Below are 24,861 nucleotides of genomic sequence, written 5' to 3'. Positions count from 1 at the left end.
CTATGCATTTATACTGTTTTGTTTATCGCGCGCACTTATATGAATACTGAACACTGTTAAGTATAATTGGTCTCATACAGATAAGTTAAGTAATCAGAAAATATTGGGTTAATCGTAAGGAATTTGGGTAATAACATGGATCACGCCTCAAGCAGGGCTACGCGAAGGCAGCATTGCAGGCTACGAGGTACTGATAGGTGCACGTAGCGACATGTGCGCAGGGTCAATCTGCGGACCACTGAAAATCATCAGACATCTCTAGGGTGCAGAAACCTGGTTCTATCACCCTCTCATACTACTTCGGGTGAGACCTCAGTCCGCACTCCACGAACTATTGCCGAAAGGGCCAGTAGTACTGGGATTTGTTTGGCTAAATCATCTCTGAACCTAGTTCAGGCCCCTATAAGCCAACAAATGGTTCCGTTTTTGGGACCGGGATCTGCATAAGTGATGTCTGATGTCGTGTCACTGGAATCAAACAAAGAAATAAATTGAAGGGTGGTTGGAAAAGAAGATTCATGAGTTCGCAACGCAAGAAAATAGGAATCCGCGAGTATCTAAGGAACAGTGGTTGGAGCACTACTTATATACGAAAATCCGCAAGTATCTAAGGAACAGTGGTTGGAGCGAAGCTAGCAGATAGTCAGGGAATGTGTAGGCTCGACAAACCAATCGTGTGGACTTCAGAATTAGTGCGCAGACTAGAAGCATCAGGAGATAAGATCGCGCGAGCTGTGGACCATTGGCTCGATCGAATTATAGGGGGATTTATCAGAAGTGGAGCGACACTTCCTCAAAGGACCGCGAGTTAAGTATATTAAATCTTTGAACACTTGGATTAAAATGCTATTGTGTGAAAATCAGGTTATGTGTATAAATTAATGTTTGGGACTACGCGAAGTGGGAAGATCTACAAAAGCAAAGGTAGTGAAGAATTACAAGCTAGTCCCTTAATTTCACCCTCGCGGGAAAGTGAGGAAGAGCTCGCGAAAGTTTCTCCGAGAAGCATGGTCAGTGTGATAAGACAGCGAATTCCACACTTACCACCTCCACCTACACCGCCACCCATCTCACCCTCTTCACCTCCATCTCCACCCACCCCACCTTCGCCACCACCACAGTTCAGTATGGCGAGTGTGATCAAACTACCGATATTCAGAGGAGTAGGGAATGAAGATCCGGACCAATTCTGGTTCGTGGTAAGGGTGGTATGGGAAGCACAAGGCATCGTGGATGACAATATTAAGAAGGCTACGCTGGTAAGCGCGTTGCAGGACTGCGCATTAACATGGTACATCAAGCACTCTAATGACCATCCAAACACAGGAATTGCAGAAATCCAGGACCTCCCTGAACAAGGAATTTAGCAGGCCAAAGTCAGAGACACAATCAATTATTGAGTTTAAGGAGATCGCGATGCTCCTGGGCGAGACCCCCTGGGATCTGGACCAAATACTGAAGAGTATGATTCATGAAGCCAACATGACTTTGACGGATGGACAACACCGTACATGGTTTGTAGCGTCACTAATACCGCATTTAAGGACGACGCTGTCACAACAAAAGCTTTCCACACAGGCCGAAGCTTTGGAGATGGCAATGAGATTGCATGAGACCCCTATACAAGACCCCGGTCTAGGAGTTCAACAAATCCACGTGCAACTGCAAAATATGTGTCTGTAGATGCAGAGTTTGAAACAAGACAGGACACCTTGGCCAAAGACGCGCGAGGAGGTATGGTGCATAAAATGCAAAGGCCAGGGGCATGACAAGGACCACTATCTAGTGTTGGCAACTTACTTGGTGGGAGGAGGTTCGATGCCGTTAAGACCTGAGGCATAAGAAGGACCAAGCACGACACCTACACTATGGTGTGCGATCTGTCATATAGGAGGAAAACACACTACGGATAATTGTCATCTATTGCACAAGTATATGCAGACGTCCCAACAATTATTTTGTAATTTCTGCAGGTCGGTAGACCATGATGAACGCACCTGCAGAAGCTACAAACTAATGATGGATCAGACTCCTGCCTACAAGGTGCAGACCGAAATGCGAGCCCTCGACCAAAATACAGGAATGGCGCACGCTAGATTTCAGGGGCGCGGACGAGGTCGAGGTGGAATGGGACTAAGAAGCGGTTGCAGACAACTAATTTGTTACAATTGCAGAGGGCCAAGGCACTATGCCCGTGATTGTACAAACCCGACAAGGACATAATGTTTGTACTGTACTCAGTTTGATCATGAGGCAGAAGACTGCCCTACCTTGATAGCGAGGCTGCACGAAAAAGGGGTACTCCAGCCTCCTCCGACCCAGAATTTGCAGATGATGAGGTCTGAGCTGCCCGAAGAAGATCCGAATGTAAACATAGTGCTCAAGAGCAGTATGACCACTGGGAATGATAAAGGTAAGCAGTTAGAAGAAAGTGCGTGGGTTCACAAGGCTCCTACAAAGGAACCCGAATTTGATTTAGAACGCGCAAAGGAGACATTCATGGAAGCTAAGAAGAGCTTCATGGAGGCCTCCACTTCAGGTAGTAAGGATCAACTAGAACCAGGGATGGATCCTTCAATGCTCACTACCTTTCTGGAGACATGCATGAAACTGCTACACGATAGCAAGGCAGTAAAAGGACTACAAGAACTTATCACTAGGTGCGCAGGCTCAGGAGAACCACGCGTGGTCTGGAAACTTAGAAAGCATGCATTGTGCACCAGAAGGGAAATGAGGTTGACTGCGCAAATCAGCGAGTATGAAATGGATCAGGTAATCCTGGATCTCGAATCAGACACGAATGTACTGCTGAAACAAACATGGGAATGCATGGGCAGACCCACGCTACAATGGTCTCCTATTCAGTTGCGAATGGTGAACCAACAGAAGATCTTGCCCATGGGAAGATTGCAAGGGGTAATGGTGGATATTGAAGGTGCGAGCGCGCAGGCAGATTTTGAAGTGATAGAGATTGTTGATGACAGCAATCCCTAGTGCGCTACTAGGAATAGACTAGGCCACTAATATGAATAGAATCATAAATCTGAAGAAGCGCAAAATGATTTTTGAGAAAAAGTCACTACACATAGTTGTACCTCTAGATCCAGCCAAAGGAGCGCGATACACTGAACCGGTGCGCAACGATGATAGTGATGACGATCTCGATTGCATCTACAAGATAACTGCATGAGAACAGGATTGGGTAAACCCGACTGCAAATGGTAGGATTTCGTGGGAGCGCGAAAGCTCCTACACTTTGGATTCAGACGAAGAAATAGAGCGATGGCAGAATCGGCTGCACGAAGTAACAACGCTTAATTGCAACATGATGGTTAGATCAGCGCACTGTGTGATAACAGAGGTAAGGGATCTGCCTATGTATGATGGGTTGACAGCGGTGGATGAATTCCTGACCAAATTTGAAATCGCAGTACTAGAATAGCAGCGATTCGATGCTCTGAAATGGGCACTGCGGGCAACGCCCACAAGGTGGTGGGGTACACATCAGAGAAGTTTTGAGGACTGGCACAGATGCAAGAGGATGATGCACCTATGATTTGGAAAATCCCAGGTAAAGATGAGAGCCGGTTACCAAGGGCAGAACAACTTGAGAGCCCACCTTTCCCGATGGATACAAACATATGACATGCAGCCCGCACAAACGCACACCACTCCCAGAATAGAGAATCGGAACAAAACACAGCAGCAGGAGAGGCGAAGTGCACCAAGGACTATCCATGAAGAAGCATTCGATAGGGTGTGTGAAGTGTTGAACAGGGTTCAACAGGTGAGACGCACTGACTGGGACCTGTGCATATCAACGGTTCGATGGGCCTATAGGACCATGTGCAAAACCCTGACCACGAAAACAATTATAAGGTTGAGAAGCAGGGTAAGGACAGTAATTTCTGAGGGGCATGCAACGATGAATCCACACATAATAGCACCTGCAGGTGTGATAGTGCGCAAAGCCCAGGATGAAGAAATCACACAGTTACGCGAAGTAGCACACGTAAGACTTCAGGAAGCCATTCGGCAAGGGAACCTTAGACTTCGCAAACTTGAAAAGGATCGGGTATAGCTAAGGAAGAAAAGCATTTTGATGGACACAGAGGTCAAGAAGTTGGAAGACGAAATAAAGGAAGCCTTTCTCGAAAAACCAAGGGTGGTACGACAAGGTGCGCACACCCATAGTGATAAGTGGGAGAACTACCATCGAGATTTAATTAGTTTGCTGATGTGGCTAGGACCTATATCACCAAACGCAGTAATCGGGAAAGTGAACTGCAAATAGTAGAGCGCGTGGTGCTGATTGTCACGAAGACAATTGAGGGTTTTCCACGGACTATCCTGAGGGGCGAAATGGAGCCTCGCACTGGTGCTGCAACCACCTGACTAGCCATTGGAAGAGCAGTCTCAGCGCTCCAGGCAATTGAAAGGGAGCGCGAGACTATAAAAGAGTCTGCTTGGGAGTTGCGCAATAAGGGAGGTGCGCACAGAGTCAACATGTCACAAGGTTCACGCCGCACACAATGGGCTACACTGTCGCGCGGGTAGGCTGGGAAGTGACCATTGGTGTCATTGTTCATAATGAGATGTATGGTTTGAGGCCAAATGGAGCGGGTGACGGCCATTTAAGACAGCAGTTATGGGCAAGATTTTGAAAAATCTGTCGCCAAGAAAGCATTGATGGCCCGGAATTGGGGGGAACAGTCGAATTTGAATTCAAAAGGTGCTATAAAACTCCAAGGGCTAGCTAGTGTGGAGAGCCGAGCGATATTCAAGCCCTTAAGTTCGCAAAAGACCGCATATAGTACAGACAAGATGACGACTATCAGGAGAGGTTTGGGCTTTGAGGAAGGAACTGTCGGTGAGGCCGCGTCAACCCATATGGTACACGATGTTCCCGAAGGTACTGGGGTCGTGCCAAAAATCCCAAAATAACCTCGGATGCCGAGACTGAAAAAAGATAAGCAGGCAATGGGACCAGTCCACATGTCCCCGAGGAATCCGTGGTTCGGTAAGCTATCAATGGAGGAAAAGGGCAAGGCTGTCACCATTGAGACAGATGAAGAGGAGGAGGACATACAGGCTCTAACTATCGAGGTAGAGGAAGAAGAAGACGTGGAGGCGAACATCCAACTGATGCGCTCTACAGCAAAATTGCCCGACTATGTCCCTCCACGAAAAGGGAAAGCTAAGGTACCAAAGGATCTGGATGAAACGAAGAGTGCACAACAGACCCCGCTCCTCCCCGATGGAATTACCTTTAAAGTTCCACTCCTAGTGTGCCTACCCTGAAATTTGAAGATTGGGACCTTGCAGACAGCGAGAAGTTCCCGCACGTAGAGACAACAAGCTTGATGAAACGGAATACGGAGGGGCCAGTGATGACATTAGAACCGCAAAAATGGCTACACGGTGTGGAGAAGGTCGAGTTGCTTCATCTGCTATGGATACCACACTTTCACCGTGCGCCCATCACCATTTTCGTCATTAGGCAGCTACTTTTCCTGGTGCATGATGGGTACTTATGGCTGAAGGAGCCTATTCCCATCACAGCAGATCTCATCCACAGAATTTCTCGGCTTCCTTGTAAAGGAAAGAACCCCATGACGATAGCAGGAAAAAGCAGCGACTTGGCTATCGCAGAGGCCATGAAGAAAAAATATAAGCTCGAGAAGAAAAAGAGGGGGTACGCTATCAACAGTATCAAGGATAAAGGGGTGCGCGTAGCCACCCAACTCCTAGCCGGTAAAGTAATGAGAAAATTTCGCGGCGATGAAGTACCAGCGCCGGTAGTTGCGTTGGCCGAACAATGCGCGAAGGGGGTCCAGTTCAACTAGGATGAGTTCCTCTGTGAAGAATTCTTGCTCAACTATCAGGAGGCCCAGGAGCAGGGCAAGACCTTCCACTACACGTGGTTGCTCTTGTCCATCTTGCTGGTAGGGGGAGAACTAGCGGAGGACAGTCAGTTCCTGAGCATTGAGTGTGACTTACCAGAGGCTGCAAAGTACGCTTCACTCTGGGCTACCAAGGACGCAAAGCGAATTCGCGATACAAAGATCTTCTGGGTGCTCATGGAGGTGAGCATCGGATGTAGATTAATAGGAGGTCGCGTCTGTCCCCCACAGTGCACAACAGTCTGTAGAGTTTTGCAGAATTCAAGGTGGACATGCACAATATTTACATCAGGGCACGAAAGGATCTGGCGCAGCAGTGGACAAAGCTCCCATTCATAGCCATTGACGACGCGATCTTTACAGTGTTAGAGACATGGCCTCTTGAGTGGCGCGCCCCGGATTTGGCAGAGTTGGAGAAGACAGCAGTGCAGAAAAGGAAGGAGGATGCCAAGCTGCGCGTCACCCAACTGGCCAAGAAAAGGTGCAACGAAAAAGCAACAGTCGAGGTCAGGGCAGCCCGTGAAGCGGCACAGGCAGCCGCAGAGCAAAAGAAGGCTGTCGAAGCAGCAGCAACAATGCAAACAGAAGAGGCCACAACAACGTAGGCAGAGGAGGGAGAAGTGTCTGCAGGACAGGAGGCATAGGACACAGACCTTGCAGAAGAGGGTGTGGACTCAGGAACCACTTCAACCCAACTCAAACGGTCGTGCTTCACATAGAGATCGGGTCAGAAAAAGGTCAAGGCCTCGAAGCTAGCCATCGACTCAATCACATTAACTGAAGGAGACCTCTATGACATTGGTGAAATAGTTCGCGATGTCACCAAGGAAGCGCTCCAAGAAGTTATGGCAGAGCAGTAGACTATGTTGGGGGCCCTAAGGGCGCAGCGGCAGGAACTACAGGTGCGGCCCCTGCAGGAGGGTACCTTGTCTACCCACGTCGCAGTAGGCACATCGGCGGCAGAAAAGATGCTACACACGAAAATGGTCGATACAATAACATTGCCGGAAGGAACGCTAGTCTCGAAAAACACAATGGAGCGGGCGATGCTCAATACAATGAAAGGCATTGGCCTTAACTTGGTTACCCTTCCCCGCGACACACTTTATCAGCTACAGGATGGGATAACAGCAGAACTCTGTGCTAGAGAGAGTCGCGCAATCCAGGTTATGAGTGAGAAGAAGATTAATATAGAACAGCTCAGCTTGCAGCGCGACAAGTTGGTAGTGTTAGTGCCTAGATTTACCTCAGTCTGAAAAGGTAGGATCCAGGGCCAACATCAAACCACGCTCAGCCTGGTAGCTAGCCCTACCAGGTCAGGAGAGGGCTCTCTCTGGGTCAATCTCAGCAAATTATGATCGATGAGGGCTTGAGATGACTGATATATCTACTAATCTTAGGCTAGGTATATGTGTGATAAAGTTTGATTGAATAAAATGATGTTTTTGTTGGCTCAGAAGGAAAGGCAAATTTTGGGTGCGGGGATCAAGGCTCAGTCTTGCAAAGATTCAATGGGGCAAGGTAGGCAATTGTTTTTGGACTTCAAATCGATTGAGATGGAGGGATTAGATAGGTTAGGAGTTGAAGAGGGCAAGAGAAACCATGGATCCTCTCCAAATAGCTGAAAACATCAAGAAACTAAAGCAAAGCTCAAGTAGAGAACTACAATTTCAATGGATTCTACTTACACTCTTGTTTGTTTAGTTAAGAAGAAACAAGATAGAGAATGGCATACATAACACATAAGCAAATTCACAATTACAAAAGAAAAGCACTGTACCAAGACAAATTTCCACATGGATCCCAAAGAGTGCTGCAAACCCTGATCTCAATTCCTTAGCCAAAATGCTGATATGAGTGTACAATGAAGCTCAAGGCTTTCTCAAAAGTCCAACCTTCTGCCAAAATCCAACCCCTACACTATGAAATTCATAAAATATATACATTTTCTCATCCTTGTACTAAGGGATTGAGCTCAACCATTTTCTTCAAAATAGAATTAGTTACATTAAACTTGGGCCGAATTTCTGAAAATAGATGTTGAATATGAACTCGTATCTCCTAAACCATAGCACCTGTTACAAAACTGAAAGAGGTTTCTGTAGATAAGGTCATGTTGGAGAAAAACCTCTATCAAATTTGGGAAATTCGTTTCCATTAGCTCGCAATCTACCTGGCGACTCCACTGTTCGAAGTCTCGAGTTTCAAAGTATTGATGGTGGCTCCACTTGCTAAATGAAGGACTCAGATGTTGCTTCTATATGTTCAAGGTATTCATGTATCGATTTTTCTAATATTCCTGGTTTTCCTAATCAATTACCAAAGGATGCATACATTTTGAGTAATGGCCCTAAATTCAATGGGGAAGATCTGACTTTGACTCTAGAACACATAGAAAATTTTAAAGCATTTGTGGACATTCTTAGAGTTAAAAAGGAAGATGTCTTCATCAGATTGTTCTTTGATTCGTTTCAAGGCAAATGTAGAAAATGGATTGAAGGTTTTCCTATCAGATCTATTAAGTCCTTTGCAGATTTTTGGCATATCTTTCTTGAAACATGGAGTACATTAGTAAGTGGTTGGCCTTGCTCAGTAAGTTTGGCTTCGAGATTAGGTACATTAAGGATAAGGAGAACAAGGTTGCAAATTCTCTTAGCAGAAGGATACATGTAAATCATATAGGAGCTTTGTGTTCTTGTGGGATAGTTTTACAGGATTAGATCTTACATGCAGGACAACAGGATGACAGGTACAGGGAGTTTAGGCACATGTTACAACAATAGGGTACAGGTGATTAGGATATGGATTATCGTCTCATGGAAAATGGTTTGGTCATATTTAGGGAAAGGATCTATTTGTCGAACAACAATGAGCTCAAGAAGTTTATCTTGAGGGAATTTCATATTAAGTCGTATTCAGGTCATCTGGGACATCAAAAGACATTAACAATGGTGAAGAAGTCCTACTATTGGCCGAATATGAAGAAAGAGGTAGCTGAGTTTGTCGCAAGGTGTTTAGATTGTCAACAGGTAAAGGCAGAGTGTAAGCATCCATGTGGGTTATTATAGTCGACTCCGATTTTGAAATGGAAATGGGAGGTCGTTTCCATGGATTTCATTATAGGTTTGTCAAGGATATCTAGACAACATGATTCCATCATGGTTGTGGTTTACAGGTTGACAAAGGTAGCTCACTTCATAACGGTTAAGTCTACTTATTCATCTAGTGAGGGAGCACAAGTCTTCATCGGGAAGATAGTGAGGTTGTCTAGTGTTCTGAAGAAGATTGTATCAAACGGAGATGCCAAGTTCACTTCCAATTCTTGGAAGGAGTTATTTACAGGTTTGGGTACAAAGTTGGCCTTCAATATAGCTTAACATCCGCAAACAGATGGAGAAACAGATGGACAAACAGAGAGGGTTAACATGATTTTGGAGGACATTTTTAGAATGTATGTTATGCATCAGCAGAGGAGGTGGGAGGAGTATCTTCCATTAGTTGAGTTTTCTTACAACAATGGGTATCATGAGTCACTAAGGATGAGTCTGTTTGAGGAATTTTATGGGTGGAGTTGTAATACTCCTATTAGTTGGAGTGATCCAGTGAACAAGGTATTGATAAGACAGGACATGTTGACAGAGATGGAACAAGAAATGTAGGTTATCAAGAAGAATCTAAAGGCAACACAGAACATGTAGAAGAGTTATGCAGATCAACATAGGGAATTTAAGGAGTTTCATGTTGGGAACATGTGTACTTGCGCATCAAGCCCAAGAAGAGCTCCTTGAGGATTGTATCATGTGCAAAGCTGACATCTCTATATTGCGGGCCTTTTGAGATCCTTTAGAGGATTGGACCAGTGGTCTATAGGCTTGCACTAACTCCTATAGTGAAAGTATATGATGTTTTCCATGTTTCATTGCTTAAAAAATATGTGAAAGATGTTGATCATGTGATTGATTGGTTTGTATTGCAGGTGGAGCTAGAAGGAGAATTATATCCGAAACCTCGGTGCATTTTGCAACGGAAACAACTTGTGCTCTGGAACAGAGCAATCAAGCAAGTTAAAGTGTAGTGGAAGCACTTAGGGCCTGATGAAGCTACATGAGAGATGGTTGATAAGACGCAGGCTATGTATCCTTCATTGTTTTTCAGTTGAGGAAAAGGAGTTTTGTTATACATATATATTTCATATGTATGGTTGTTATTGTAAATACCACAATGGGTTGTGTTATAAAACCCCAATAAGCGATATGGTTGTCATGTTGTTATGTTTATCATGTTTGTTTTGCTTTTCAACGGGTCGATCATTGTAAATATTGCATCAAGCTAAGTTATAAAGCTCCATGGGCAGTATGTTTTGGTTTACAATGGTTTTGTTGGTTATAGGTGTCATAAAACACCAAGGATGGTGTTCCCCTAAGGGGGAGGGGTCGGTAACAGCCCCAGGTAAAAATTTCATGTAATAAAGTTAATAAAGGCAACAGACACTTATTCCAAGCTGAATGTTTGGCAAAACATCCGAATGGGTGTTCATTTGGCTTATTTTGGCTAAAGGCAAATAGGCATCAATTGACATTTTATTTATGAAAATAATGGAAAATAGGAGAAAAGAGAGATGAAAGGTCACAGGTTGCATGTGAGAAGAAAATTGAAGGAAAATTAAGGAAAATGAAGAAAATAAAGGCCTTAGTGATAAAATGCTTCTAAGAATGAGTTCACAACCTATTGACAGTTTTGGGTTGGAGCTATCTTTCTATTCTCTCTCATACTCTTGCACACTTAGAACATTATTGGAGCACTCTAGTATTGGGTAAAGGAAGGACAAGAAAACAAAAGAAAGCAAGGATCAAACAAGGAAGAGTTGGATCAAGTGGCTACAACGAGATTACTTTGCAGGTATCGAGTTGCATATATGATTCCCTTGCTATTTTTGGCATGCATGGTACATGCATGTGTGTATTTGGTTCTCTTGTTGTCATTGACATGTGTTTTTCCAGGTGTGACAGTGGTTTCAGCTCTGCCTTGCTATTTTCGGATAACCATGGTGTGATGGGGTTCTTTCATTTGGTTGAGCCTTGAATTACCGGATGGTTTTGGAACCAGGTAAGGTGGTCTCGAAAAAATTCCCAACAACGTAGGAATCCCTTGATCGGTAATGGCACGTTTGCGATAAATCCTGAGGGTGGATACGGGAAATTTCCTCAAGGTATTGGTGAAGAAATCTAGAGGAATCCAAACTTGTTTAGGGCCTAGTGATCCCTTCAACGGTTTTGGTGGGATCGTGGTAAATCCTGGTAGTGTATGTTTGTTGTCTGGGCCTGGGAATCCTTTGACCGGTTAGTAGTGGGATTTATGTAAATCTTTGTTGTGTAGGTGCTTGTTTCGAGCCTAGGGATCCTTTGACCGGTTTTGGCAGGATTGCGGTAAATCTTAAGGAATCCTAGTTTTTTTGTTGTGAGTCCCACATCCATGCTTGGAATACGTGGCATGTGGAAGTCCCTAACTTAGTTCATTTATGCATATGTTAATAAGAGATCTTTTCCTCTTGAGTAAATGTACTTGTTATTATGTGGCTTTGATGGTTGTTCTATCATTGTTATTATTCTGGTTATATCTTGGTTATAAGCATGGTTTTATGATAGATTCTAGTTATGGCTCTTATTATGTTTTGATTGGTTATTGAATGCATGACCTAATATATGTTATTGAAACTATTGTGAGAGGGCATTAGACCTTCTTGACGATTCTCAAATAAGTATGAGACCCTTATGTTCATATATGCATTTATGACATGTAGATTACATGTTCACAATGTGTTTGACGAAATGTTTGTCATGGTTATGCTTGGTCAGGTCAAACTCTTGACTAAGTTTTCCATTAATGGCTTTATCATTATTTCATTCATCATTCTGGAAAGTTATATCAAGTTCTGGGTAGAGGTCTAGATACTAGCCCTTAAAAAGTGGCTAAGATTCCGGGGTCAAATGCTCAAAACTAAGAAATCTAGACTGTAGTCATTGGGAGGCAGGGTTATCCATGCGACTAGAGGGCTACAATCGTTGTATTGCCTTGTTATGCAAGCGAATGGGAGTCTAGATCACTAAAAAGGCAAGTTAAGTCAAGGTTAGGGCACCTAGAGTGGTTGTTTAGCTCATGTGGGTCCTATAGCTCTTGAGGAAGGTCAATTAGGTTTCTTTTCATCAAATACATTTCCTTAATGTGATCTAGGAGGTCGAGTCATGTCATAGTAGCCCTCAACTTATGTTTACCATAGAAGGCTGATGAAAATGGGTAGATATGGGAGGGGTGGTTACACTGGTGATCCACCTGCTTGTTATCAAATGTTGCATAGATCACTAAAAAGGCAAGTTAACTCAAGGTTTGGGCACCTAGAGTGGTTGTTTAGTTCATGTGGGTCCTGTAGCTCTTGAGGAAGGTCAATAAGGTTTCTTTTCATCAAATAAATTTCCTTAATGTGATCTAGGAGGTCGAGTCATGTCATAGTAGCCCTCAACTTATGTTTATCGTAGAAGGCTGATGAAAATGGGTAGATATGGGAGGGGTAGTTACACTGGTGATCCACCTGCTTGTTATCAAATGTTGCATAGATCCAAGTAATGTTCTAGCCAACATCCCCAACCATTTATGCCTCCTTAAAACTGTAGATTTGAGGTCTGCCACCCTGATACAATGGACCATCCTTCTTGCGATGATCCTTGCCACATATCTAGCACTGCAACGGTTCCTTGCCACTACCCTTATTCTGCTGCTCTCCAAGCTGAGACCCATGTCCCTTCTCAACTGCATTAAACTTCTTGTAAGGAGCAACATTTTCCTTCTCACCTACATCCTAAGGTCTTCCCTGCTTTGGTGGCCACTTTCCTTTAGTATTGTCATTCCCTTTCCAACCCTGCTTAGACTCGATCTTACACTTCGATTGCTCATAACAGTGCTTCAACTTTCCAATGACTTCTTCCAACGACCGAGGCTCATCATACTCAATCTGATCCTTAAATGTTAATGGCAGTCCATTGATAAATCTCTGAACTTTTGTCTTCTCATCCTTAAGATAAGGCACATACCTCAACAACTCCAAGAACTTAGTCATGTACTCTTCATATATTATACATCCCATCTTCAGCTCATAGAACTCCTTAGCCTTACCATCATAGTACCTGTCTGACAAGTACTTCTTTTAGAAGAGTCTCTTGAATTCGTGCCAACTCAACTCCTCTATCCTGATGTCTCTAACATGCTTCACGTCTTCCCACCAGATATATGCTTTCCCTTTGAGACTAAAAATAACTAGCCTAGCCTTCATGTTCTCTGTATAGTCATGCAACTTAAATAACTTCTTCATCCCAAGCAACCATGCCTTTGCGTCTTCTGGTTTCTTCAACTCTCCATTGAATGTAGGTGGCTTGGCTTTCTTGAACTCGACAAATATCCCCTCTCACTCCTCCTATAAGGATGATAATGATTATGACCATGATACCTGTTTGAACCAAAACAAGAATAGAACCCGTAGCCATTGCCTCTCTTGTCAGGTGTATCCAAGAACCTACCATATTTGACTATGTCATCCTTGTTTGATATGTTCCCACCATGAGACCTGTCGCCATATGCCCCATTAGTCCTATCCTCCTGTCCATAATTGATCCATGGTTGTCCCTATCTATGCAAATCTGATAAACTCTGAAGGATAACTACATTGACCTCTGCTTGTTTTTCATGTGCCCTAGCAAGCCTTTCTTGTGACTGAATGATTTTTTCATTATCTACCTTGCAACTTATGATCTTTACCTTTAGACTTCTCAAGGTATCTGCTATGTCAGGAGAATACTCATCTCTGTGTTGCTCATATGATCTATAAGGAGAGTCTCATGAACTGTAATCCACCATTTTGTTAGTCATCTTTGATCCTCTTCTTCCTACAAACATACCATGTCAGATAACCAAATATAAACATAATCAACATACCTCAGTGAATTTCAGGGGAGGTTATCTCATCTACAAAATCAATCTAGATTAGCATGATACATGTATATACATAATCATATCAATATATCGACATCATGCATGATAACACTAACTGCATACAATGACCTCATGCACGACAACCATAACCATGACAATGCATGCATAACAACCACATAGACATTGACATGCATGTATGACAATCACTTTTACTCTGAGGTCTAGTGTTGCAACCTCACTTTGATACCACCCCGTGGTATCAAATATTATCCAAAGAGAACAAAAACACACTTTTATATCACCCTGTGGTATCAGATATTACCCAAAGAGAATGGAAACTTGCTCTGATACCACCCAGTAACCATCCCCTCCCCACATTTACCCAATTTTATCGGTCTGCCAGGGTAAACGTGAGACAAAGAGTTACTATGACATGACCCAACCTCCAAGCTTCAGTTCTAGAAGTGGGGCTGACAACTGAGACTTATTGACCAAAACCTGACATCCTACGGGTCTTACAATACACATAAGGGCCAAAGAACCACCCTAGGTGACCAAACGTTGAGTTGGATAGGTTTTTTTAGTGACCTAGACTCCCAACCTCATGCACAAGCCTGCATGAGTGTGGTTGTGACTCTCCAACCACATGCATAAGTATGCTTAAGTGCGGTTGTAACCCAAAATCCTCAGTTCAGAGGGTGTGGTTCCAAGATCTGAGCCACGATTCCAGACCAATCTCCAGACCACTGCCCAGAACTTACTAAGACTTTCCAGAATGATAAATAACTTGAAGAAAATGCTAATCATACAAAACTCGAACAAGGACTTGACCTAACCAAGCCTAAACATGATAGTCATTTCATCAAACATATTATGAACATGTAATTTACAGGTCATGAATGCATATATGAACATAGGAATCTGAAACTTATATGAAAATCACCAAGAAGGTCTAATTCCCTCTCATAATAGCTGCAATAACAATTGTTAGCCCATGTATTTATTAACCATCAGATACTTATCAAATCCTGAACAAGACATAACTGGAGTAAATTGCAAATCTAGGCTTTTAACCAACACATAACCAAATTATTAACCATGACATAACATCCATCAAATTACCATAATAACAAGTGCAAGTGCTCATATATTACAATAGGAAAATAACTCTTATTAACTTATGCAAAATCCAATCAAGGCAGGGACTTCCATATACCACCTAGCCATAGATTGGGCTGAACCAAATCTCTTTTTCATCCAATCACCCCTGTGCCATATTCCATGCATGAATGTGGGATCCCAAGACACAAACAACCAGATATTCCTGGAGATTAAACCACCTCCACCCTCAGGCTACCACGATCTCTCCAAAATCGGTCAAGGGATCACAGTGCCCAAAACAAGCTTGGATGCCTCAGTGTTTCTTCACAATTACCTTGAGGAATTTGCTTGTCTCCACCCACTTAGCGAGGGTTTCCTAGAGATTAAACCACCTCCACCCCCAACCCTTGGGAATTTTCTTGAGGCCACCCCACTCGGTTCCAAAAACTTCCAACGATCTAAAGCTCAACTGAGAAAATAATCCCATCACACCATGGCTATCTAGAAATGGCAAGACAAGACTGAAACCACTGTCACACCCCAAAAAATCTATGCCAATGACAACAAATGAACCAAATACACAAATCATGCACCATGCATTCACAAACCAACTAAGAAATCACACATGCAACCTGTTACCTACAAATCCTCTTGTTGGAGTTGCTTGATACAACCTTCCTTGCTTGTCCTTTGCTTTCCTTGTCCTTCCTTTGCTTTCTCCTCTTGGTGCTATACTGTCTTCGAAACTAATCCCAAATCCAAACTAACAAAAATCTGTGAATTGATCCTCATAAGCCTTTTTATCATTGATGCCTCTATTTTCTTCATTTTTCTCTATTTTTCCTTCAATTTTCCTCTCAAGCAAATATGTGACCTTTCATCTCCATTTTCTCCCATCTTCCTTTATTTCATAAATAAATGCTAATTAATGCCTCTTTTCATTTGTCAATTCCTTTTTCAATTTCCTTAGCCATAACAAACTGAAAGTGACACCCAATAGGATGTTTTTTCCCAGCATTTAGCTTGGATACATGTCCCATGACCTTGGTCATATTCTTTTGCCTTTATTGACTTTATTACATGAACTTTTAACCCAAGGCTGTTACAATTTTCCATAGATGAAATGGATACTATCAACAAGTTGGTCGTGATCGTACCTTAGTGGACAACAAACCATGGAAATTACTTATCTAGACAACCCAAGAAATATACTAGAAGGATATGCGGGTGGAATTTCTAGTAAAGGGGCATTTACTAGTAAATAAGACATAAGCAGGGTAGCATTATCTTTTGGGGTTAACTCTCAATAACCAAGGCCAAGGACATTTTCATTTAAAGCTTGAGTTTGATTGGGCATGAATATCTTGACCATATCTTGAATGGATTGAGGGGTTATGGCAAACAGAACAATGCCACTCTTAGAAACCACCAATTGTTTGCTTGGGACATATTGATTAGCACATCAGGTCACATGCTCAGGAAATTTATATGTCGAAGGAATGGTAAATAGGGCTAGGTATGCCTCCCACACTAGAGAAATATCTTGCTGGTCTATGAATAATTGATAAGTCTAATTACTTAATTAAATAAGACAAATTCACACTGGGGATTGTGTACATATCCTTCTTGGTCAATTAAAGGTGCATTGTGAAGGTTCCCTAGTTGAGAACCCTTTGCGAATTGGGGATTGGGTTTTTGGGTCTTCATTATGGAAACAAAAACAAGAGATGATTTAGAATTACTTGTACAATAGTGGCGAAGAGTATTAGTAGGGTTGATGGAAACCATTGGTAACAAGGTCCTACTAATGCTTGTCATCTTCACACCATTGTACAACTGAAATGTCTTTTTCCTTCTTTAATAGCCAAACCAACTATTTTTGGATGCGTAACAATTTTTTATGGGATAGAAATTAGCGAGATATGCATTGTCGCACATTTTTTAAATTTATGCTGATGTCACCCTGACATTGGTTACATGACAATTGGATGCCATATGGATGTCCAACCAGATGTTGCTAGGTCTAGTTGTGCATTTGGTTCCACTAGCCTAGAAATTTATTCTGATTGGCCTAATACCACAAACCACTTCTAATGGGAGGGGATCAGTAGTGGTTTCATATTGGGGGGGGGTGGGAGGGGTGGGGGAATAACGTCTCTCCCAACCTGTAGAATTTCATGTAGATTCACAAACTCATGCAATTTACTAAAGCACGGGACAAGAATCTACTTCTACTTTCAACCAACAGAAGCCAATAGATCAATGAAAACAATATGAACAAGAAGAAGACAAATTAATGGCACATAACACAATAAGGTTTCCTAGGGAAAGCCACAACTCAAAACCCCACCTATCTGTATTGCATTAAATAAAAAAATTGAGTGAAGATACAAAGCTTGTTCCCATAAGAACGATTCCGCACAAGTATGCTCAACTCACTACCTCACAAACCCGCTATTAGCCAACACTTAACCAATTTCCACTACCTGCCAATCCCCTATTTCCTTGCACAATTCCTAGGATGAATAGCCAGTATTTAAAGGGAATTCATGCTTCCAAAAATGCGCAATCCAAACATATGTCCTTCTTTGATTGCATGCATGATATTTACAACTCAGTAAATCATACAACTAATAGTACATTATCCCTGCACTCTAGTCTCAACTGAGTCTTTCTCTGAACTGACATGCATGAATTTCTCATGAGGGAATCTCCAGTTAACTGGAGTAACACTTGTGGATGCACGAGTGCACCAACTGACTGTTAGTCCTCTATTAGTTCCACACATAGTTAGAACTAATTTAACTAACCATAACTCAATACACTAAGTTATCTAATTACAACTCATACTGGACCCCTAAACTTTAGGGAGAACATATACATGACTACAAAAAGACTTCCAACTCGAAATTCCCAAGCTAATTAATTTAATTAAACTTAATTAACTATTTACAAGTTGCTATGAGAATATAATTCAATTTTAATTCTCAATTAAATTCAAGGACATATTAAATTGGATTTTCTTGTTGCCATTTCTCAACATAACCATGTGTAATTAGTGGTTTTCCATTCTGATGTCACCCCCCTGTCAACTGTCACATTTTGGGGGGGGGGGGGGGGGGGGGGGTGTGGTGTTGGTCATAAAATGGATGAGGACTATTTATCTATAATGCCTTTATATTCGTCTTGCTAAGCAAACCTGTCATTTACCCTGATTGCAAAATGGTTAGATTATTTTGATTTTTCGATATTTTTCGAACTAAGCCCCCCCCCACAACCCCCACCCCCCTCCTCTCTTAACTGTCAAGCACATTGGGGGGTCAATGGATGAGGACTGATGATCTGGAATGCCTTCATATATGCACTATTAAGTTTCCTATCATTTACCCTTATTGTAAAATGGGTAGATTATTCTGATTTTTTGAAATTTATTAAAAAAAATAAATAAAAAATCTTGGAAATTATGAACTATGGCACATAGAGAGAATATAATGTTTTGATTTACAAGGGATGCAATCTAGGACTAGTCGTTCATCACATTTCACACTTATCAAATATTTAAATATTATTCATTGCATTTATGGAGAATCATTTGAGGAATAAAACTAGGATGACAACAATGATAACAACTTGCAAATTTAGTATAAGGTATGCCAATACCCTTCTCTATTATTGAAATTTCATTGTAGGTTTGTGGGTGAACATCATTTTGCAAATAGCCCAATCCTAACCATCCAATGCTTAAAATTCAAGTTGGTTTTACTCAAGGGGCACTGAGAAAGTTGGAAGAGAAGAACAATAAAATTGCATAGCTCAACACCAAAAAGCAAGCTAACAAACAACTAAAGAAAGGTAATGAGGTTGTTCTCATGGAAAATCTATAATTTAGATTGTCTTCCACATTTCCTCTTCTCATTTGTGGTCTTCTACTTTCCTTCCTCGCACTCCTAACACAACTAATCATACATGCCCTGTAATGTGGATAGGGGATTGATTACTTGGATGCTCGAAAAATGTATTATCAAATGACAAAACCTTTTTTTTAGAGGAGCAATGATACCACACTACCATTGGGGACCTTTCCATTCCAAATCCTACCAAGCAAAAGAATTATGATGAAGTTGCTTGTTTGGGGTTTCAAATTGGAGAAAGAGGGAAATGTATCTAATGCATGTATTCATAGTGATAACTTGACTTCAACAAAAGAATTGTGAGGGATTACAAATTTCTAAGCCCTATATGCACCATCTAATTAGATAGATGGCATGTAGATGAATGCAAGGGCCAAAGAGGTTAATATGCTACCTATAAATCTTCTAAAGTAACACAGGAAGAAGATTTCACTATTCCATTCCCTTGCCATTAACATCAAGAACAACTGCATAAATGGATTTAGGGGATAGAGATAAAGGATGTGACCTATGTTTGGATAAGATGAGAATGAAACCTACATTCGGGAGTATTAGGTATATTGTAGCCTAGGATAAGAAGAGTCATCTACCCATGCATACAAATATGTTAATAATGGTAGGTGTAGGTGGGAAAACTAAGAACCAATGGATCCTTAATCAATGACGGTGAATATGATGAGCTACTTCTAGTATGCTCTCTGATTACTTTAATTTTTGTTCAAACTAGGAAAAATATATAAAAATAATGGTCTTTTAGTTCCAATAAAGCAAATGTCATAAGATGACATATACATGTATAGGAATCAATATTTATATGTGTTAGATCTTGCTGACAGTATTCAGAAAAACTAGGAAAATTGAAGAATGTAGTTGTAAGAGATCTAACAGAATTTAAAGGATCATTTTGCAGCCGAAATTAGAGACTGAACAACAAAAATTAGATGTTTGAGATGAAATTATTTGCTTAGTCTTAAGAAAACTTAGAGAACGATATTGCAATAGATCTAAGTTAATTTCTAAGGATTGTCTTACAATGAAAATTAAAGATTATGACCAACCAAAATTAGAAGTTTGAGATGAAATTACAAGTTATCTGGTTAGTGACTTGGTTGAGCTATCTCATTTCCCCTTAGGTATTATCTCCTTTTCTCTATACCTTTGTCTTCATCTTTTCCATATGTTCAACTCTGTTCTTCTATATCTTCATAACAATTAAACTAGATTTGTGATGGACTTCATGCTCTAGAAAGTAGGGGAGTCAATAGATAGATGTAGTGGGAGTGAGAAAATACAGTGGGAATGAACAAAAATATTCTAAGTGGATTCATATTTGATGCTTTGGATAATAGGAGAGTGGATGGAGAGATGCAATGAAAGCGAACAAAAGTAGTGGGAGTGAGCAAGAGCATTCTAAGTGTATTCGTCCTAAGAGCAATAAGTATGCAAAAACATTTCTTCGATCAAGTAGGTGGGGGTGATGTGGTAGTAGGAAAAGGAATTAAGCATTGATCACAATCACGAGAAACTACATGTCAGAAAAATGGGATCAAGTTGGTTCTTTCTTAGTTCAAGGGATCCTAGATTTATTTCATTTTCCCAAAATTTTCAAACCAGACATAACCCTGGACGCAACAAACATTATATAAATCTTTTATTACAATGCCAAAACTTTCAATAATAATGTTAGACCTTTCGTTATAATGACCAATAATTTTTTTTTAAATAATTATGTAATATTAGCAACTAATTAAAAAAATCCTCATAGCTACGATATTTAAGTTAAATCATATGTTAATCAACCAATAAAATTATTGGAATCTGAAATTTAATAAATCTAAAATTAGATTTATTTTTGAGAGAAATCAAATCAATATAAAAAATAACTTTGGCTATAATGAAATTTATAAAGGACATGCAATTAATATTGATTAGTAGCTTAAACTTTGGAGATAAGATATAAAGTAGCTTGAATTAATGTATGGTCTATAACGACCCCAAGTTAAATGTTCATGTAATAAAGTTAATAAAGGCAAAATGAGAATAAGGTCATGGGACACGTATTCCAAGCTGAATGTTGGGCAAAACATCCTAGTGGGTGTTCATTTGGTTTATTATGGCTAAGGGGAAATTGACAAAGGCAATGGCAAAGGCTTTGGAAAGGCAAGATGAATTAATTGGCATTTTATTTATGAAAATAAATGAAATTAGGAGAAAAGGAAGGTGAAATGTCACATGTTGCATGTGAGGAGTAAATTGAAGGAAAATAATGGAAATTGAAGAAAATAGAGGCCTCATTAATAAAAAGGCTTCACAACCTTTTGTCAGTTTAGTTTTGGAGCTCTCTCTATTCTCTTTCTCTCTCATACTCTTGCACACTTAGAGCATTCTTGGAGCACTCTAGCATTGGAAAAAAGAAGGCAAAGGACAAGAAAGCAAAGGGAAGCAACGATCAAGTGACTACAACGTGATTACTTGCAAGTATCGAGTTGCATGTATGATTTCCTTGCTAGTTTTGGCATGCATGGTATATGCATGTGTGTATTTGGTTCTCTTGTTGTCATTGGCATGGGTTTTTTTCAGGTGTGACAATGGTTTTCAGCCTTGCCTTGCCATTTTTGGATAACCATGGTGTGATGGGGTTCTTTCATTTGGTTGAGCTGGATTGTCGGATCGTTTCGAAACTGAGTGAGGTGGTCTCAGGAAAATTCCCAAAGGCCTATAAATCCCTGGACCAGTAAAGGTGGGACATGTGATAAAGCCTGAGGGTGGAGACAAGTAAATTCCTTACAGTTTAGGTGGAGAGATCCGGAGGCATCCATTCTTGTTTAGGGCCCAGTGATCCTTGAACCGATAATGGTGGGATTGCAGTAAAGCTTGGTAGTGTGTGTTTATTGATTGGCTCAGGAATCCTTGACTGCTAATGGTGGGATTGTGGTAAATCTTGGTATGAGGGTTTGGGCCTATGAATCCTTGATCGGTATATGGCGGGATTGTGGTAAAGCCTGAAGAATCATTGGTTATTTTGTTGTGAGTCCCACATCCATGCTTGGAATATGGCATGAGGGTGATTGGTTGAAAGAAATATTTGGTTCAGCCCAATCTATGGTCGGGTGGTACGTGGAATTCCCTGATTTGGTTGGATTTTGCATATGTTAATAAGAACTCCTTTCCCTTGTAGTTCATGAGTACATGTATTTGTTATTATGTGGCTTTGATGGTTGTTCTATCATTGTTATTATTTTGGTTATATGTTGGTCACAAGCATGGTTTTATGACAAACTTGAGTTATGGCTTGTTGAAGGAACTGTAACTAGGTTTGGTCTTCATAAATGTACTTTGATATATGTATTTATTCAAGAACAGAAATATTATTTTTATAATAGATGTCAATGAGTTTCTTGCTCATTGAAGTAGGTCTAGCACATGTCAAAGTGCTATAGGAAAGTCAAAGAGTCAAAAGAATTATGTTGAAGACCTTAAGGGCATGTTACATTATGTATATGTATAAGAATCAAAGAAGACATCCCCAAGCAAAGTCAATTCTCCTCCTAGTAAAGTCACCATCAAAAGAAGCAATGGTACCATTAAAAGCACCTATTGCAGCAACAAAAGTCAAGTCGACCTCAATGTAGCAAGTTGGCCTACAAGTCAGCCTAAAGGAGGGGAAATCCTCTATATATAGAGATTGTCCACTCCTCCAAAGATAGCGAAGATAATCTCTAAAATAAGCGAGCAAGTGCAGCCAAGTAAAGGGTGGAAAACTCAAGTTTAAGGGCACCGTTGAGCAACGAAGAAGGAGGAAATATAACAGAAGTATTAAGGACTATTTTAGGGTAAGTTGCAGCCACACATACGAAAAATAAAATGGTTGATTGCGGTCACTACAACAACAACATTAAGGTTGCTCATCCATCATTGTTTGGGCTTCAAACTAGGCTTACTAGGCCTCCTATCCAAGCGAAGAGAGAAGGACCTCAAGCAAAGTTAGAGGGAGCCCTATAACTATGATAATGACTCTCACACGTGCAAAGATTAGGGTTGCAGTTCTGTCACACTTAGCCTACCACCATACATCAAGAAAGAACTCGGATGATCTAGAGAAGGAATGAGTATCCTTAGGTGAAGGATATCACAAAGTAAAAGTATCTTTCCTAGAAGATCTACTTACACTAGAAGGAAGAACGAAGTGTTGGAAGAAGGACGAAGTGCCGGGGAACAAAGTGTCGGAAGGAGGTAGACAAAGTGTCAGAGAACATAGTGCAGAGAAAAGGAAGGACTTGACTTGTGCTTGGAGGATCTTCTTGTCAAGGGTCTAGGGTTTGGCATTAATCAAGGAAGAAGCTTTAATGAGAGAAAACTTGTAGAAATTCCCACTGTAGATCACTTGGTAATGCAATGTACTAAAGCAAAACACTTGATCTACTTCTACAAACAATTTAGCAAAAGATTAATCGAACATGAGCAACATCAAGCATGAACAGATATAACTGAGAATGAGAAGTAATCAACCATAAAACAGAAGATATATCACTGGGGAAAGCACCAACCTAAAACCCCAACTCTATATTATCATACAAGTGGAAATCTTGTTTAAGTTACAAAAATAATCAGCTCTCAAGCAATCCTTCTCTCTCTGCAATCAAACAATACAGCTCATAGACTCAATAGACATAGAATATATCTTCCTCAAGCCCTCCAAACCTCCTATTTCCTTGCGCAGTTTTGATTGGGGTCCAATGATATCACATGTGTGAATTGGCCTCATCACACTCACTGTAACCTCGGGTCCAATTGCGCAATCCATAAGGAATAATATTCCTTCTGCATGCAAGGAATATCCTAGCAACTGATAGTACACTGTCCCTCCATCTGATCTCAACTGGGTCTCTGACTGAACTGACATGCATGAGTTATCCATGAGTGAATACTCAGTTATCTGAAATACAGTAGTTGCATGCATGCAAGCATTAACTAACTAAACTCTCATTAATTTAACAAACTATTAAATTAATCTAACTGGACTTGACTAATTTAAACTAAGTCAACTGATTACAACTCAATATTACAACTCATCCTTATCTCTTTAACTGAAGGTTAAATTCCTCAATTAATGGAGAAATTGTTGCATGTCCTCACATAGACTTCAAGTTTGATTTTCCTTAACTAATTAACTCAAGATGAATTAATTAATTAATTTCCAAACTATTGTTGATATAAAATTCGAATTTTACTTCCTATGTTAGTCCAGGGACTGACTAAAATAAGAAGGGATCCCGAAATGCTATTTTTAGAAAAGCTATTTTTAGCACTTTCACTTTTCACCCATTGTAGCTAAGATCTCCAATGGCTGAACTGTTATTTATAGCTCGGCTATTTATAACAGTGTTATTTTTAGCATCTTCTATTTTTAGTATTTCTTGTTGTACACTTTTCAACACTCCCTCTCAACAAGAAAGGGATTATCACTAACCCCGATCCTGTCTCTGTGGAACTCGAACTTGCATTTTGACAATGCCTTAGTCAAAATATCTGCATCCTACTCCTTGGTTGAAACATACAACAACACCATGATCCTCTTAACCACACAGTCCCGTAGATGATGGTAACAGATATCTATATGCTTGGACTTGTCATGAAACACTGGATTCTCAGAGAGTTTTATGCAACTCTGATTATCACAGTATATCACTGTAGGATCCATCATCTGACCAAACAATCCCACTAGAATCTTCCACATCCAAATGGCCTTGCATGCTGCCTGACTGGCAGCCATGTATTCAGCCTCTGCTGAGCTAAGTGCAACTAATCTCTGTTTCCTACTATACCAAGAAACTGCAGCTGAACCAAGGTTGAAGATTCCTCCAGAAGTGCTCTTCCAGTCTCATGGACTACCTGCCCAATCCGCATTTGTGAAGCCTTGTAGCTTCACTCCCTTTATCCGCCTCTACCATAATTCGTACTGTGTA

At 40.9% G+C, this 24,861-nt stretch overlaps 1 pseudogene; it reads left to right on the top strand.

Annotated features, from left to right (window-relative positions):
* Nucleotides 1–6,175: 6,175 nt before the first annotated feature.
* Nucleotides 6,176–24,861, top strand: part of LOC149262727 (F-box protein At1g67340-like) — a 35,137-nt pseudogene continuing 16,451 nt past the window's right edge.

Source organism: Pinus tabuliformis, chromosome 6, assembly GCF_031772625.1.
Source record: "Pinus tabuliformis cultivar Carrire ecotype Pingquan chromosome 6, CPIR1, whole genome shotgun sequence".
Taxonomy (NCBI): domain Eukaryota; kingdom Viridiplantae; phylum Streptophyta; class Pinopsida; order Pinales; family Pinaceae; genus Pinus; species Pinus tabuliformis.
The sequence above is the reverse complement of the archived record's forward strand: the minus strand, read 5'-3'. Positions and strand labels throughout refer to the sequence as shown.